This window comes from Tamandua tetradactyla, chromosome 15 (genome assembly GCF_023851605.1).
Source record: "Tamandua tetradactyla isolate mTamTet1 chromosome 15, mTamTet1.pri, whole genome shotgun sequence".
NCBI lineage: Eukaryota > Metazoa > Chordata > Mammalia > Pilosa > Myrmecophagidae > Tamandua > Tamandua tetradactyla.
In genome coordinates, this window is record NC_135341.1 from 25,640,702 (window position 1) to 25,657,886 (window position 17,185).

At 36.3% G+C, this 17,185-nt stretch overlaps 1 protein-coding gene across 29 annotated transcripts in view; it reads right to left on the reverse strand.

Annotated features, from left to right (window-relative positions):
* LOC143656990 (uncharacterized) overlaps positions 1-17,185 on the reverse strand; it is a 402,509-nt gene that overhangs the window by 201,066 nt on the left and 184,258 nt on the right. The window contains exon 4 of one of the 29 annotated variants that reach the window (XR_013162702.1): positions 647-2,544. The exons of 27 other annotated variants lie outside the window; for them this stretch is intronic. The gene's annotated coding sequence lies outside the window, so the exon portion shown is untranslated. Of the gene's footprint in view, positions 1-646; positions 2,545-17,185 lie in introns of those variants that run through there. One more of the 29 variants, XR_013162705.1, reaches the window with a different exon arrangement.

Here is a 17,185-nt window from a genome sequence, read left to right on the forward strand (position 1 = left end):
AAGATAATCAACCTCACTCATAATAGCAGAGATGCAGGGTGAAACTACATCACTCTCTCTATTGGCAGGTTGTTGGGGAGCAGTGAGAGCATTAGTTGGTATCATCCATTTAGAGAGAAATTTAGCAACATCTATTAAATTATAATTGCACGTCCCTTGGACACAGCAATCCCACTTCTAGGAATTATTTTCCTAAAGATAAGTACACATGCACAATAACATCGTGTATGAGGTTATTCACTACAACATTGTCTGTGAGAATAAAGGTGGAAAAACTGAGTCCATCATTAGGGGACAGATTAAATAAATATGATACAGGTTAAATAAGTATGATATATAAATATGATATAATATGGAATATTATGTATCTCTAAAAGAGGAATGAGGATATTCTTGATGTACTGATATGAAGGAGTCTCTAAAATATATGGAGGAAAAGAAAAGTACAGAATAGTACATATAGTATGTTACCATTTGTACAAAAAGATGGGACGAGAATATATATAACTATATGTGTCTGTATATTAACATAATTAACACATATATGTTTGTGGATTCTTGTATATGCTAAACTATCTCTAGAAGCATACAAGAAACTAATGATGAGGGTTTCTTATGAGTTGGGAAAGTGGGTGGCTGGTAGACAATAGTGGTAGAAGGAAGATTTTTCACTATTTAATTAACCATTTGAATTTCAAACCAATTCAAGTTATAGATTAAAATAAAAGAATAATTAAACAATTCAGAATGAAATAAGTGCTGAATAAAAGTATAAGCATCATGATACAGAAGCCTAAGGAAATGAAGGTTAACTTGAAGGGATGAATTGTCTTTCTGGGATCAGCATATTACCTTCAATAATAGCACCAATTGGATCTGTTTCAGGTAGTCACAGACAAAATCACAAATGAAAATGTGAAGGGAATCAAAAGCTAGTTTCTCCATCCCTGGTCTGTCTTGCAGCTACCTATTATCCCTACAATTTACAAAATCGTATTCTGAAATGTCTATAAATGACAGCTGGTCCACAAAGACATAAAATCTTCCAATCAACTTCCCAATTATGTCATCAAGGAAAATAATTACTTAGTCAAATGCCTTGACAAAATAATCACCATACCTCACATTTACATTTTGAAAATCACCTGCATTATAAATAAAAAAAAAAAAGTATTTAAGCAACACTCACTCATCCATTCAATGGGCACTTATTGAGTGTTTCCTGTATGCTGGTACAATGCTTAAAATGCCAGGAATACAGTAGAGGTCAAGGCACAGGTGATTCTGAATGAAGTTTGGATTCTAGTGTGAAAGGGGGCAATTAACAGATAAAGTTCATAGCCTTATAATTTTACATATTGACAAATGTTTCAAATAAAAGCTCATAAGGTCATCTTTTATGGAGAGTATCTTTAGGGGCTTGGGACAGGCCTCTCTGAAGAAGTGACATCAAGTACAGTTCTGAATAGTGAGACCTGAAACTATCTACTTCATTTCCTTTGTCCACTGGTCTAATGAATAATCAAAAGAAAAACAATACTAATTTGGCATGACTTGAGAAACCCATATAAAAAAACAGTCATCACCATTTTCCCCTCTTTTATCCTGTTCTTTTGAAAATTAGGATATGTACTCCTCTCCAGGATTCTGGAAACTCTCCCACACACCATGATTTCGTAAAGATTACCTACTACAGTTCTTTGATCTGGGCAATGAAATACAGGAGCCTATGGCTCTTCTCCAAATCTCTCTTGGAGTTTAATTCTTTTTTACTGATTTTTAGTCCTTCCTTTTTGCTTGAAGAATATTTCTCTTCATGGGAGAAGAAAAAAATCCAAAATTAAAGTTGGGAGGCACTGCCTTTTTTTATTTGTTAAACCTTGCATTATGTGCCCCAAGCAGTCCTAGCCCTTCTTTATGCTACAGATGTAGTTTGAAAAGCTCTTTTGGCTGTTCGGAACAACACCTTCCTAGCCTGTAAGAGTTATCGTCTAAGAAATAAGCTCATCCATTCCTTTCTAGGAGTTTTATTATATTTTCAATCCTTTGAGGGAAGTTTACTACTTAATAACTCCTATAAATTAACCAAAAAAAATCACTCATTGTCAGTACTTAACTCCTTTGTCCATCATGATCTCATACATACCCTCAAACCAATTTCAAAAAACAGAATTTATCACAGAGGGAAGCCTATATATCTGTAGTTTTATTCACTCTTGTGGCCTTGTATGACTTTTCCCTAATTACAACAAAATGCCTGGTGGGTACAATATGCTCCAGAAATATATTATTTTTTCTTTTTTTTGAGCATGACTTTTGGTGGTTGAAACAAAAACACTATGATCTTCTTGGTGTCTCTCTGGAGTTTTCTTTCTGCTTTGATACTTTATTAAGATAAAAGGTGGACAGAATTTCCTTCATTTCTTCTTACAGAAGTTTACAAGAGGAACACAATTAACATATGTTGGTCTTAGGGGAGTGGTCGGCCATGAAGCATTTGCAGCCTTTCTTGTTTGCTGCATCTTGGTCATTGCAGATGACTGTCTGTTCACAGAAAGGAATAAAAACTCACGTGAAAATAAGCTCTTAAAAACTGAGCTAAACAGATGTAGGCTCACTCTCTCTAAGCCCAACTCTGCAGATGAAATCATTGCCCTTCCCCCTACATGGGACATGAAATCCATGGGTGAAAGCCTCCCTGGCGACGTAGAAGATGACTCCCAGGGATGAATCCAGCCCTGGCATCTTGGGATCAACAATTCCTGACCAAAGGGGGAAAAAGAAGGGTAACTAATAAAGTATCAGTGGCAGAGAGAGTTCAAATAGAGTTGAGAGGCAACTCTGGAGGTTGCGCTTACGCAAACTTCAGTTAGACCTTGCTACATATCATAACCTGCCAAACCCTAACTGGGACCATTCCAGCCAATCCTAAAGAACATCTAGGACAATATATAAGATTCCACAAGGGTTCCATGCACTAAAGTAACTTTCCAGAAACCTACAACCTCCAGATGGGACCCTGGTCCAGTACGATAGGGCCCAGCCTCTCCAGAACATCAGATAGTTCCATCTCCCTACCCCATATAAGTGACAGACCCTTCCAATATTTAAAAGCTAGAATGGCCATAGCCCAAATACCCCTAAAGAGAGGGATGGAAAGATCAATGGTGATGGTGGAGTTATACAGAGAAGACAGGATTTAACAAATGAATATGAATGCTGAATCATTAAATTGATATCTCTTCTTGTCTCTTAGAGCAGCTAGAAGTAAAAATCTAAAGTTGTGGATTGTAACCCATGTCAAACACTGAAATATGTTCTACAACTAATTGTTGTGCTGTTGTTTGAAATGTATTGCTTTTTTGTATATATGTTATTTTTCACAAAAAAAAAAGAAGGAAGAAAAGTTGATCGTGATAATAAAAAAAAATTTAAGCCCTCTAGCCTCCCATATTCTAGAACAGCTAGAAGGAGAAATCTGAGTGGATCGCATGATAGCCCATGACAAACTCTGGGTCTGTCCTGTAATTACTTGTTGAAGAGTGCTTTGAAAATTATTGCTTTTTTATTTCTTTGGTTTGTATATATGTTATACTACACAATAATAAAGTAAAAAAAAATTGAGCTAAAAGTAACTGAAGGCACCATCTGAAGAGACCATCAGAAAAGAGAAAGCTGCCTTTTCTTCAGGATCTTTCAGCTGAAAGAAAAAGCTCCAGGAGAAAGAACCGTGCCACCCATGCTGCTTCAGAGAATTTATCTTTCAAAGCGAACTATGAATGTATAACCTAAAGACATACCTTTCCATTCTACTTGGCAGCCAGTCTGCCAACCACTAAGTTCCATGCCTTCTATTCTTTCTTTTGTTTTTTTTTTTTAATACAAGTAATTTTGAAGGCTCTAAAATATCCAAAGAAAAGAAAAATCTCTGAGCAATTTGATTTGCCCTACCAGAATCTGGCAGGTAAAACTGCCAAAATTTTACTTATAAACAAGCAAAAAATTAATGCAATCCTCAAATCAGGGTAGCTAAATGTTTATTAATACCCTTTCTCTGGAAATGTCTTACTAAAGAGAAATATCTAGTAAACTAAACTGGCCTGTCAGCATGATTTCACCGGGAAATAATTTCCTCTTTTCTACTTTTTGTCTCATCAAAATGGATTCTTTCTTCCTTCCTTGCTTCCTTCTTTTCTTCCTTCTTTAATTTTGATTGTTCTTGTGAAGAACACCTAACCTATATTGATTAGGCACCACACAAAAGCAAAGGATCACCCAGCTAATCAGTCTTGAGAGCCCTGACATCCTTCAGTTTCTAATAAACAACATTTATTTTTCCCTAATCCAGATTTCAACTCCACTAAAACTCCTCTATATATTTTGGGAAGAGAATATAAATGATAACAGCTAAGGTCTTCAAGGAAATAGAAAGAAAAATGCCATAGTAAAAATAATTATCAAAAGTTCGGAAGAAAAAGAAATGACTGTTTTGAGACCAGATATCGCAAAGGACCCTAATTGAGAGAATGTTCAGAAAGGTCAAATCTACTTAAGCCTCTCACTATAAAATAAAACAATCACTTTATTAAGAGAGGGGGTGTTGTAGAATTAGCTTTTAAGATATATTGCAGTGCATTTAAGCAGGTTTTTATGACACAAATACAGACATTCATTTCAAGTTTAGTGAAAGAATAATCAATACGCTTTATTTTCAAAATGATCACAGTTGCAGGACAATTTAGGAACCATGTTGTTATTTAGTTATTATATCTTTCTCTTAGGATATAAAATATTTGCAGATGGGTAATTTTTATTCCTCTTTTCAACCCCATTACTTGGCAAGGTATCTGGCAATATAGTAGAAAATAGCAAATATTTAATTGTGTTGATATTGTGACACTTCTCCTACTTAATGTAGGAGACCTCACTCTAAATTTAGGCCACCTACTTGGTATTTTTAAATCTTCTAGCTTTGAGGGATATGCGTGGGAGGGGATGGAAAAGGGGGATGGTATAGTCCTTTAGTATTAAACTGAAGTGACTCAAGCCCCCTTTCAAGGCATGGCAAGAAACTCAGTGCTACTTTGCACTTTGACTTTTTTGAGACAGGTATATTTCTCATCTTCTGGATGCTTTCTTCACTCCACATCATTCATGATGGAACACAGCCAGTTTTCTTTGATTTCACCAAAACCCCACTTCCAATAGACATTAATGTATAGCACTTTTACTTTTGTTCAAAAGTAACAATGCAGGAGAGGTGTAAAGGGGGTACACATTACAACACATCACAATAAAATTAAAACTCAAATCTATACAAATTACTCTTAAATGTTTAGAAAATAGACAAATAAATGGATGGATAGATAGATAAACAGATAGATGGATAGAATGATACAGCAAACGTGGCAAAATATTTAAACAGGTAAATTTGGCCAGCCAACAAAAATGTCAGCTCCTGAATGCTACTCCCCAACAGAATCTTTGAACAACTAGCAAAAACTGGCAGAACAATTCTTCCTCAAACTCTGGAAAACAATGAAAAGGTTGCAAAGAAGACAGCTTTAACAATAGCGAAGCTTGTTGTGCCCTTGATGGCTCCTTTTCCACTCCTCCCCAGAGCAGAGAAGCAGCCAGCCTGAGCTCTTAATGTGGATCCCTGGCCCTATTCTGGAGAGAACATAGTAATCTCTGTGTGAATACTGCAGTGCCTATATGTTGGTGCCAATTTATCTGGTGGCAGCTAGAATGACTGAACCAATAACTCATCTCTGGGTCACACTCCCAGAAATTGCCCTGCAGAAAGAAGCAGCTTTCATAAAGGTAAAGCAGCAAAGAAAAAATTAAGCAAGCAGTGGGGGCAAAGTATTACCAGATTTAAGACATAAAATTAAGTCCTTGAGAGGGGAGAAAGGCTTTCTCATAGGGAGTGGAGAGGACATAAAGATTCCTGTAAACAGGGAAATTCTTAAGGTCATGAGCAAGCAAAGGAGCACAAATCTCAGAATGAGATGCAGGCTCACAAAAGATAGAAGAAACCCTGTACTTCATTTTCACCTCAGGTTGATCTTCCTGATGGGAGACTAAATCTGAAAGAGAACACCAGCCAACACAGAGCCAATGTGCAAAGACTGTGAAAGATGTTTTATTGCATTAGGTTGTTTTTGTTAGGTCCCAAAAGCTGTCTGTTTCCTAAGTATGTCTACAGCTAGTGATATAACAGAGATTTCACTAGCTGGAGACATACTTAGGAAACAGACAGCTCAAGAACTAAATTCCAGAGTTAACACATTAAAATGTATAGTATACAACAAAAGATTATAAAATAAAGAAACAAGAAATAATAGTCCATCTAAAGGGACAAGATGAAAATTCAGAAGCCAACAATAAAGAACACTGGACTATGAACATACCAGGTAAAGATGTTTAAAAAAATTATTTAACTTTACCCAAGGAGATAAATTAAAACACAGAGAAAGAACTAAAGGATATCAGGAAAGCAATGAATGAAAAAAAAAATAAGAATCTCAATAAAGAAGAAAAAAATTAAGAAACCAAACAGAAATACTGGAATTTAAGGCCACAATAACTGAAATGAAAATTTCTCTACATGGTTTCAGTTACAGATTGGAGCTGGAAGAAGAAAGAAACATTAAAATTCTAAGACATGACAACTAAAATGATTCAGACTGAGAAGCAAAAAGAATGTAAAGAAGTAAACAGAGCCTAAGACAGTCATGGAGCACCATCAAGCATAGCAATATGCACATTATAGGTGTCCCAGGAGGAGGAGAAAGGGCAAAGGAAATATTAAAGAAATAATGGCAGAAAACATTCCAAGTTTAATGAAAGACATGGACATACACACTAAAGATCAATGAACTTCAAACAGGGAAACTCAAAGAGAACCACATCCAGGCACATAATAGTCAAACTGTTGAACGCCAAAGATAAAGAAAGACATCTGGAAGCTGCAAGAGGAAAGCAATGTGTTATGTACAGGGGAGCCACAATGAGATTAAGTGCCAATTTCTCATTAGAAAACTTATGGGCAATGAACTTATATTTGTGGGGATGAAATATAAAAATTGCCAAGAAAGTATTTTATATCCAGTAAGAATGTCTTTCAAACTTGAGAGAAAGATAGACATTTCCAGGCCAAAAAAATAAATCTGGCAGAAGTCATTACCACTAGACCTTTCCCACAAGCAATGCTAAAGAGAACTCTTTCTCTTTAGAAAGAAAAAGACACTAGACAATGGATTGAAGTGGCATAATGAAATAAAGACTACTGATAAATGTAAGCTTGTGGATAATCATAAATGCTAGGACTATTATATTGTGCTTTTTTACTACGTAATTTCCACTTTTTATTTCTTATAGGTTCTAAAATGAAAATGATTAAAAAGTAATCATAGGGCAGGCCATGGTGGCTCAGCAGGCAAGAATGCTTGCCTGCCATGCCAGAGGACCCGGGTTTGATTCCCAGTGCCTGCCCATGTAAAAAAAAAAAAAAAAAAAGCAATCATAAATCTATTGTTTTGGACGTAGAATGCGCAAAGATACAATTTGTTATGAGTACAAAAAAAAAAGACAGGAGGGTAGAAGGGTATAGGTAGAGTGTTTGGGTATGCTGTTGAGGTTAAGAAGGTATCAAAACAAATGTGATTGTTATAGATTTAAGGCATTAAATTTAAGCCCAAGATAACCACAAAAATATAGTGTACAACAAAATAAAACATATACAAAGTTAAATGAGAAGGGACTCTAAATGTACACTAAAAAGTAAAATAAATATGAAATTTCACATTAGCAGAAGAATTGAGGGACAAAGAAGGCATAAGGCTTAGAAAGACCAAATAGAAAAATGGCAAAATAAAGTTTGCATTACAAGTAGTGGCTTTAAATGTAAATGGATTAAACTCTCTAGTCAAAAGGCAAATTGACAGAATGGATAAAAATGAATGATCCAATGATATGCTATTTAGCAGAGATTCACCTTAAAATCAAAGAGACAAGGAGATTCAAATTAAAAAAAAAAAAAAAATACCAAGCAAACAGGAGCCAAAAGAGAGCTAGGGTAATGTATTGGTTTGCTCAAGCCACCAGAATGCAACATTCCAGAAGTGGAATGGCTTTTAAAAAGGGAATTTAATAAGTTCCAAGTTTACAGTTCTAAAGCTATAATAATTTCCAAACTAAGGAATCCAGAGAAAAATATCTTAACTCAAGAAAGGCTGATGGGTCCAGCACACCTCTGTCAGCTGGGAAAACACATGGCTGGCATGTGTTGGTCCTTTGGCTTCTCATTTCAAACAACTCCCCCAATTGCATTTTTTCTCTGCATCAACAAATGTCTGGGTCTCATGTTGGCTCTGTCTCTTCTCCCAAAATGGTTTCCTCTTAAAGGTCTCTAGTAAGTGACCCACTTTGAATGGATGGAGACACATCTCCTTGGAAACCATCTAATCAAAAGATCCTGCCCACAATTTGGTGGGTTACATTTCCTTGGAAACAACTTAATCAGAAGACCCCACCCAAGAATACTGAATCAGCATTAAAGAACATGGTTTTCTGGGGTACAGAATGGTTTCAAACCAGCAATTCTATCTTCTGTACCCCAAAATGGCATGTTCTTTACATACCCAAAATATATTCATTCCATTATAATATCACAAGCCCTTAAACCATTTCAGTAACAATACAAATACAGTACAAAGTCAAAACCAGTATAAAACTTCATCAAGGTCAGTTATAGGCATGGCCTGTCCTAAGGCAAAGTTCTCCTCTGGCTCTGAAGCTGTAAAACTCAGAACAAGTTATATGCTGCCAACATACAAATGATCAACAATCATAGGACACATATTCCCATTTCCATAGGGTGATACTGGAAGGAAAACAGGGGTCAAAGGTCCCAAACAGTTCCTAAAACCAGCAGGGCAAACTTTATTAGATTTCCAAATCTGAGAGTCATTTATCCTTGGGGCTTTAGAAAGTGACAGTCCTACCCATTCCAAGGTCATATGCAGTGGCCCTGCTCTCTCTGAACATTGGCATGAGGTTTGCAACCTTGCAGAACATTGGAGAGATAATTTTTTTCTTGTCTCCACTCTCTCCAAGCATCAGGGCAGGACCTGGGCTGTTTGCCATCTTTGGGATGCATGCTTAAACCCCTCAGAACAATGTGGTGGCAGCAAGGATCTCCTCAATTCCAAAGGAATGTGCTCCATCCTCTCAGAAGCCTGAGGTACCAAAACTCTTCCTGAACATCCAAGTGGGAGGACTACCCTCCTCCTTCAGGGAAAATTCACCCTCTCCAAGTGGATGGGTGGTCCAATCTCTTGACCCAAGGTCTCTTGGCTTCAGGCCTTAGTTTCCATGGTTCTGCCTTTGAAGTTATTTGTCCTTCGATTTGTCCTTTTTCTGTCCCTTTTAGTCCATTTATATAGATCCATTTATATAGATCCAGCAATGGTCCCATTTATACAGATCCAGCAATATTCTTGTTGGTTTTCTATGCAGTGTACTTGGATCATATCCATCAGGCAATAGGACTTTCTAAAAATCTTTTCTGGATAACTCTATCTCCAATCTTGGCTTTTTCTGAAATAGCTGATTGCTTTCATGTTTGGTTAAATCCTTATGTGGGGCACTATTCTCTGGGATTTCCCTTTCTGGAAACCCAGAATTTTCCAGACCATCAATATCTGATTTCTTTGTACCCAAGAATTCAGTTCTAAGCTTATCTCTTTTCTGTGGCATTTCACTGTAATCTGCAAGGAGAAAACAGACCACATTTCCCACATTTAATGTGTAAATCTCTTCAGCTAAGTATCTCAGCTTATGCTTTTAAATTCTGCCTTCCATTCAAGACCAATAGTCAGTGTTGCCAAATTCTCTGCCACTTTAAAACAAAGATCAACTTCCTTCCAGTCTGCAATGATATATGCATTATTTCTATCTAAGGCCTTATTAGAAGTATCTTTAGAGTCCACATTTCACCAATAGTCTCTTCAAAGCATTCTAGGCCTTCTCTACCAAATTCATCACAACTCATTCAGAATCTTCCCTTTATCTATTGAAAAAGCCATTCCAACATGTTTGATATTTGTAAACTGCAGCACCCCACTTCTCCAGTACCAAAATGTATTAAGTTGCAAGTTTACAGTCCTAAGGCTATAAAAATGCCCAATCTAAGGTATCCAGAGAAAGATACTTTGACTCAAGAAAGGCTGATAGTCCAGAACATTTCTGTCAGCTGGGAAGACACATGGCTGGCATCTATTGGTCCTTTGGCTCCTCGTTTCAAACAGCTTCCCTGGGGGCATTTTCTTTCTGCATCTCCAAATGTCTGGGTCTCATGTTGGCTCTGTCTCTTCTTTCAAAATTGTTTCCTCCTAAAGGACTCTAATAACGGACCCACCTTGAATGGGTGGAGATATATCTCCATGGAAACCACCTAATCAAAAGGTCATATCTCTTTGGAAACAACTTAATCAAAAAGATCCCACCCAACAATATTGAATCAAGATTAAAGAACATTACTTTTCTGGGGTACACAACAGTTTCAAAGTGGCACAGTTAGTTATACTCATGTCATTGCCTCATGTGGGGCACTATTCTTTAAATCAGTAACTGTAACAGGGGACAATGAAGGTAACTGCATACTGATAAAGGGGTCAATTCAACAAGAAGACATAACAATATAAATATATATGTACCTAATTGCAAAGGCCCAAAATATATGAAACAAATATTGACAGATTTCAAGGGAGAAATAGGTTCTACATTAAGAGTAGGAGACTTCAATATATCACTTTCAATAATGGCTGCAACATCTAGACAGAAGATCAATGAAGAAATAAAAGATTTGAATGATAGTCTAAACTAGACCCAACACATATATAGAACACTTCACCCAATAGTAGCACAATAAACATTCTTCTCTAGTGCACATGTATCATTCTTTAGGACAGACCATGTAAGGCCACAAAACAAGTCTCAATAAATTTTAAAATGTTGAAATTATATATCTTCTTCAATCACAATAGAATAAAGCTAAAGGAAATCAGTAACAGAGGGAAAACCAGAAAATTCAAAAATATGTGGTAATTAAACAACATACTATTAAACAACCTATGGGTCAAAGAAGGAATCACAAGGGAAATTAGTAGATGAGTGAAAATGATACATAACATACCAAAATTTTGGGATACAGCAAAGGTAGTGCTAAGAGGGAAATTTAGAGTTCTAAAAACTTACATTAGAAAAGAAGACAGATATCAAATCAGAGACCTCACCTCACCTCAAAGTGAAAGTTCTAGAAAAGGAAAGCAAACTAATCCCAAAGTGAGCAGAAGGAAGGAAATAACAAAGATTAGAATGGAGATAAATGAAATAGATTGTTAAAAAAAACAATCAAGAGAATACACAACTTCCATTTACAATAGCAAATGTCTAGGAGTAAACCTAACCAAGAAACCAAAGAACTTAGACATGCAAAACTAAAAAGCATTGCTAAAAGAAACCAAAAACAATTTAAATAAAGGGAAGAGAATTCTGTGTTCATGGATTAGAAGACTAAACATTATTAATAAGTCAATTTTACTCAAATTGATTTACAGAGTCAATGCAATCCTAATCAATATTCCAATAGCTTTCTTTGCAGAAATGGAAAAGCAATCACTAAATATCTACAGCAGGGCAAGTGGCCCAAATAGCAAAAAACTCTCTTGAAGAATTAAATTGGAGGAATCACATTTCACATTAAAACTTTTTACAAAGCTACACTAATCAAAACAGAATTATAATGGCACAGGAACAGACACATAGACCAATGGAATAGAACTGAGGGCTCAGAAATAAACCTTCATGTCTACAGCCAGCTAATTTTTGACAAGGGTACCATGTCCACTCAATGGGGAAAGAATAGTCTCTTTAACAATGGTGCTTGGAAAACTGGATATTACATCTGCAAAAGAATGAAGGGGAATCCCTACCTCACTCCAAAGAAAAGATTAACTCAAAATGTATCAATGATCTAAATATGAGAATCAAAATTATAAGCCTCTTAGAAGAAAGCATAAGGATATATCTTCAGGACCTTTCGTTAGGCAATGATTTCTTAGACTTATATCAAAATCATGAGCAACAAAAGAAATAAAAGATAGAAGGATCTTCATCAAAAGTAAAAACTTTTGTGCATCAAAGGATTTCATCATAAAAGACAACCTCCAGAATGGGAAAAAATATTTGTAAACCACAGATAAATAAGGGTTTAATACCCAGGATATACAAAGAAATTCTACAACTCAGCAACAAAAAGACAAACAATCCAATTTAAAAATGGGCAAAAGACTTGAATAGACATTTCACCAAAGAAGACATACAAATGGCCAGTAAGCACATGAAAAGATGCTTAATGTCATTAGCCACTAGAGAAATACAAATCAAAATCACAATGAGATAACACTCTACATCCACATTTAGAAAATGCAATATAACATGTTGGAGAGAATGTGAAGAAATAGGAACATTCACTCATTTTTGGTGGGAACGTAAAATGTTGCAGCCATTGTGGTGTAGTTTCATAGAGCCTCAGAATGTTAAGTATAAAACTACGATATGATATGACAATTCCACTTGTAGATATCTACTTTACAGAACTGAAAGCAGGATTCAAACTAGATATTTGCATACTGAGTTTCATAGCTAAATGTCCATCATGCCCATCATTGCTAAAAGATGGAAGCAACCCAAGTGCCCATCAACATGTAAAATGGATAAACAACATGTAATATATACACACAATGAATATCATTCAACCTTAAAAGGAATAAAATCCAAATACATGTGACAACAGAGTTGAACCTTGAAGACATCATGTTGAGTGATATATACCAGACACAAAAGGACATATATTGTATGATTGCATTTATATGAAAAAAGTAGGATAAACAATTTCAGAGTCAGAAAGTAGAATACAGGTTACCAGGGCCTGGGGTTGGGTTACAGAATGAGGAGTTAAAGCCTCATTGGTACAGAGTTTCGTTTGAGGTCATGGAAAAGTTTCATAATGAATGAAAGAAGGTGAAAGAAAGTAGCATAACCTTCTGAGTGTAATTAACACCATAAAATACTGGAAATGTGGTTAAAAGGGGAAAGTTAAGTTATATGTATGTTACTAGAATAAAATTTTTAAAACACTCATAGGACTGTACAAAACAGTGAACCCCTATATAAACTATAGACTACAGTTAATAGTAAAATTATAATATTATAGTTTCATCAACTGTTACAAAGGAAGCATACTAATGCAAAGCATACTAAAGGAAAAACTGTGTGTGAGAGGTGTGTGTGGTAGTTTGGAACTGTATGTATCCCAGAAAAGGCCATGTTCTTTTCTTTTCTCTTTTTTTTTTTTTTTTTGCATGGGCAGGCACCAGAAATCGAACCTGGGTCTCTGGCGCAGCAGGCGAGAACTACCTGCTGAGCCAACATGGCCCGCCCTAGGCCATGTTCTTTTAATCCATTCCTGTGTCTGCAGATCTGTTATGGGTAGGACATTTTGATTAGGTTATTTCAATTGTAAAATGACCCACTGCATTCAAGATGGATCTTCATTCATTTACTGGAGTCCTTTATAAGGGGAAAAAACACATACAGAACCCAAAATGAAATTAAGAGAAGCTCATTGAGAAGAGCCCCAGAGATGCTAAGAGAGGACCCACAGAAGCTGAAAACAATGAAACTCAGGAGCAAAGGACCAGCAGATGCTGGTCATGTGCTTTCCCACGTGACAGAGGTGTCCTGGATACCAGAAATCTGTCTTCAGAGTCCAGGTATCATCCTGTTGACACCTTGAGTTGGGACATTATCATGGCCTAAGAACTGTAAATTGTAAGCTAATAAATCCCCATGGTAAAAGCTAACCCATTTCTGGTATATTGCATTCTGGCAATATGCAACCAAAACAGAGGGTGTATGGGAACTCCATATTTGCTGCATGATTTTTCTGTAAACCTACAAATGTTGGGGGTTGGAGGGATATTGATATTCTCTGTATAGGTTTTGCATTATTTTTGCAATAATACCTTTTCCTGTAAGTTTTAAATTATTTCAAAATTAAAAGTTTTAGAAAAAAATTCAAGTCTAAACGAGCTCTAAGCCTCTCCCATCTCTACTGGCCATCTCTTCCCTTCACATCCCACTTTCTGATGCTGCCTCTTTTCTCACACTCTCCTTTTATCTCTCCCTTTTTTAGTCCCCTCAATCACTCTCTCTGGCTGTTCCACCACCACCTGCTAGGAAACTCTATTCTTAGACATTTTCTAAAGCAGAACAATTCACTGCTGTTTTTCTGCCCTTTTCTTAATTTGGACCTGCAATGTCCAGGACACACTAGTCACATGTGACCATGGAGCTTTGAAATGTGGCTAGTCCAAATTAAGATGCTTTGTAAGGGCAAGACGCACACTGGATTTTAAAAGTTTAGTATAAAAGAAAATAATTAATAATAAAACATCTCATTAATAATTTTATATTATTATATGTTGAAATGATAATATTTTTATATTTGGATTAAATAAAATACAGTATTAAAATTAATTTTATCTGTTTCTTCTTACTTTTTAAAAAGGAAATATAAAATTACATACTGGGCCACATGATTTTTCTATTGGATAGTGCTGATCTAAGCCATACTCTACAGTCTCTACCTTTCACAGGCCCATTAAAGTCTTTGTTAAACAACAACAACAAAAAATTATAATACCAGAGATGGAGTATGCAACTCCAAGAAGAGGAAGAAGGCTACAGCCAGTGCTTGCTTTGAATACATATTATTTCCTTTCTCCTATACACTTCAATTATCCTTTATGAAAATATGTACACGCTCATATGGAACTGAATTTAGCCAAGGCAACATTCTGTGTGGGATTCTGTTTTCTCCTCAGCTAGGCCCTCAGAATTAGTTATGGATGAGACAGTCATCTTCTAGAAAGAGAACTACATGTAGTTTACTCTTCAAATAAACATAACTAAGAATAATCTCACTCTTTCTCCACCCCTCTCAAATGCCTTGACTTTCAAATAGTGGTACAATGGATATTAAATTTTAATTTCCACTTTCAGAAATTGCTGAAAATTCTGAACTAACTATATTTAAGTAAATTGTCTCTGTTTTAGCTCAGTTTTGCTTCTTTGGTCTAGATTGACATTTTAGAATGTGAAAATGTGGTGAAAAACACTGGCCTCAGGGTCAGACAGATTTTATTCTAATCCCAACTCCCTAATCCTAGCAGGACTGACTTTTCCATTGGAAGGCATAAGGGGCCACAGTTGTTTTATGGGCCACAAAAATATTTTAATTTTAATGTCTTTTAAAATCAGATGGAAAAATGAATAGAAGGGGTATATAATAATGAATCTAGTCTAATTGTTTGTTTTTAAACCACTGCAGTCATAAAATATGATTTTAATATTTTTTATGGTGGAGGACACAAAAGCAAAAGTGTACAGGGCCCAAAAAAGCCATAATTTGCTGCCCTGTAGGCTGTTGGTCTTGAATGAGTGTTTTTAATCTGTTGATTACATCATCTGTAAACTTAAGATAATGGTATAATTACCTCTGATCAGGCATACACACATTCTCCATGATCTGGTTCACTTTCCTTCTGGGTACTTTGGAGCTTGTAGCCCCTACCTTATAGACAGAATGGACATGTGATTTGTTCTGGCCAGTGAAATGTGAGTAGCATTGACACGTGTCACTTCCAGATTGAATCTGTGGTATTTGACACACTCTCTCTTTTACAACCTTGGCAATTGCGGTAGAATATATTGATATGGAAAGATATGATTGATGCAGTCATATCTGAGCCAAAACATTAAAGGACAGCTGCCCTGCAGAGTTGTCCTGGACTTCCAATGGACTTTATGTGAGCAAGAAATGAGCATTCGCTATGCTAAACCTGGGGTTTGGAGCTTATTTACAACTGTAGTGTAATTTAGGTGACCTACTTGATATTAGAGATGTAGTGGGATTAAATAAGATCATATTACATTATCATCGTCATCATCATCAAGGACTTTACAAATAGAGCTCAATTAATGGTTGATTTAATTATTGCTGTTATTAATTTTGTTTAAGTCCCTCTGCTCCTTTCCCATGTCACAGGCTACTCTTGTCTCACTGTGATTTCCATTATCAGGGAATTTTTAATTACTATAGCAGAAATATTTCAATCTCTTAGGTACCCAATACGTATCAACTGATATATTTAAGTAGGTGTGGCTTTGTACCAATGTAGCTTGCCAAATGCCAGGGAGAATCATCACCCTCTATTTATGAGTCATGTTGGCCCTCTTCCCCTCTACTCTGGCTATGTATCCCACTCCACTTGATCTGCCTCTGGATTTTCCATCTTTGTTCCTTTCCTTGTGATGATGGGATAGCTCCCCTCATTTTTCTGACAGGAAGAGTAAGCGCAATGCCAAATTCAAGTTGAAAGTGTCCCCCATCAAGCAAAAAAAGAGAATCCCATGACATTTCTTGTAGAGTCCCAGAAATTTCAATTTAACTCAATTTCACACCTACTGTTCTATGGAAGATGGATGTTCACAAGACAGAAGCTCCCAAGAAAGATGGAAATAATGTTTAAAAAAAAAAGTGGGCGGTGCAACAGTGGCTCAGTGGCAGAATTCTCGCCTGCCATGCCGGAGACCCAGGTTCAATTCCCGGAGCCTGCCCATGCACCCCTCCCCCCCCCAAAAAAGGGGAGGAGCAGTAGAAAAATGAAGGAGGAAAGAATTAGAAGTGAGGAGAGAAATTACAATTTACAATTTTGAATATTTAAATGCATCAGTCCTCTTGATAACTACTGTATACACGTTATTTATTTCTGAATAGAGGATATTATCGGGAACAACTCTAGTTGGTTCCCTAGATCTGTTGGTTAGGTGTCTAAGTATCAAACAGCTAAAGCAAAGAAATAGGAAAGAGTTCTTTGTCAGTGGTTGTCAAAAGTTATGTGTGCCACAAACAATGCACATAGAGACAGAGAAGGACTCCCTGCATGAAGCCTCTGCCTGTGCAAGCTCTGTGCCCTTTCCGTGATACAGGGGAAACATCAGTCATGAGGAAATGATGAAGATGTTGGTATGACACAGTTGAGGCAAAGCAGCC